The sequence below is a fragment of the Malurus melanocephalus genome, unplaced genomic scaffold, assembly GCF_030028575.1.
Source record: "Malurus melanocephalus ecotype Western Australia unplaced genomic scaffold, MMel_1.1 scaffold_1326, whole genome shotgun sequence".
NCBI lineage: Eukaryota > Metazoa > Chordata > Aves > Passeriformes > Maluridae > Malurus > Malurus melanocephalus.
The window spans coordinates 39,690-41,717 of record NW_026624558.1 but is presented as its reverse complement, the minus strand read 5'-3'; positions in this window follow the sequence as shown (position 1 = coordinate 41,717).

Sequence of the window (2,028 nt, the reverse complement as noted above, 5' to 3'; positions counted from 1 at the left end):
CATCCCATCCCATCCCATGGATCCCATCCCATGGATCCCATCCCATGGATCCCATCCCATCATCCATGGATCCCATCCTGTGGATCCCATCCCATTCCATCCCATCCCATGGATCCCATCCCATGGATCCCATCCCATGGATCTCATCCTATGGATCCCATCCTATCCCATCCCATGGATCCCATCCCATCCCATCAGGGTTTTGGCAGCCCCAGGCAGTGCTGGCTGCTCCCTGGGGTGCTCTGAGGTCCCTGACCCTGCTCTGGGGTGCTCCAGACCCGTGGTACCAACCCCCAGCCCCCCAAAATCTGCCACCAACACCCCTCTGTGGGTCCTCGGGTTCTCCCCCAGGCTCCTCCGAGTCCAAGGAGGAGAATGCACAGAAGCTGCATGGGCAGACAGGGCCAGCCCTGGGGTGTCACCAGGGTGGGGATGTCCCCAAGGTCCAGACGCGCTGGGACAGAGCTCGGTGCTGCTGGCACGGGGCCATGGCTGAGGGCGCAGCTCCCTCCCCCTGCCCCTCCCACCGGCGCGTTTCAACACGAAAAATAATTACAATAAAACCGTCCCGGCAGCCTGGGCTGTGAGCTCAGCAGGGCTGGGCAGGAGCAGCCTTTGATGGGAACGCCGCCGTGCCGGGAGGAAACTGGGGACGGGCTGGCCCAGTTCAACCAGAGCCCCAAACTGGGCACAGCGGGGACACGGGGGACACGCCAGTCCCAGCCCTGGCACAGYRGGGACACGGGGGACACGCCAGTCCCAGCCCTGGCACGGCCCCATCCCAGCAATGGGAGAAATGGGGCACGGGCAGGGCAGTGACCCCATATGGGTATGGGGTGCCCGGGGACCGGGGCTGGGACGAGTTTTGAGCTGCACAAACCAGACCCTCCCTGCCCTGGTGGGACCCTGGAGATGCCACAGAGGGGAGGGACCCCTGGGAGCCCCCCTGGCCCTCCCCAGCCCCGTCACAGCACCCCAAAGCCCCCCAAGGCCGTGCTGAACTGGGGGTCCCCAGTGGTGTCAGGAGAGCCCATGGAGGGACCCCAAAGCTCAGCCTCCCCAGCCCCGAGCTCTGCCAGCCTGGGAACAGCTCCAGAGCTGTAATTACCAAACCAGGGCGGCACCAAAGAGCCAAGGGCTCGCRCTGGCCCTGACCCGACGGCCTGGGGACACCGGACTGGTTAAACTGGAGGGTGGGAGCTGCGGGTGCTGGGCCAGGGAGGGTGAACTGGGGGTGTCTGTCCATCCCTGGGGCTCCGGGCTCTCCCTGGCGTCCCAGGAGTTAACTGATTTCGACAGATCCCCAAATTGCAGCGTGGCTCACAGCCGGTCCAGCAGCTTTGCCAGGCTGGGAAGGAGCCCCTGGATCCCCAGGAACCCCTGGGGTGAGGGTGGGGTGTTCTCTGGGRTCTTTCTGTGCCCCCGTTTCCTGTAGGTTGGTGGGACCCCATCCCCATCCTGGCCTTGCCCGGGGGCTCTGGGAGGCTCTTGGGATCCAGGAAAGCTCTCAAAATTTATGGGTTTGAGTGACTTTGACACTGTCACAGCCAAGGGACTGCATCCCCCTGGGTCCCCGGGGTCAGGGAGTGACCCCCTGCTCCTGGTCACTGTCCTGGCACTGCCCATACACAGGGACCAGTGGCCGTGGGGCAAAGGCCACCAAAACAGCTCTGGGGTCAGCGGGGATGTTGTACCCATCCTAAATGGAGCCCAGGTCTGTCCTTGTCCCCAAGGCTTTGTGCCCGGGGCTGGGGCTGGGGCTGGCTGAGCCATGACGGGTCTGGCACCGGGCATGGGGTGTCCATCCTGGCATGGGGTGTCCATCGTGTCCATCCCCCCTGGCACTGGGCATGGGGTGTCCGTCCTGGCATGGGGTGTCCATTGTGTCCATCCTGGCACCGGGCATGGGGTGTCCATCCCCCCTGGCACTGGGGTGTCCATCGCCTCCGGCCAGGCTGGCACCAGGCTGCTCTGGGCACCTGGGGGATTTTGAAGAAGTTTTTCATCCCCTCAGAGAGCACCACTCAA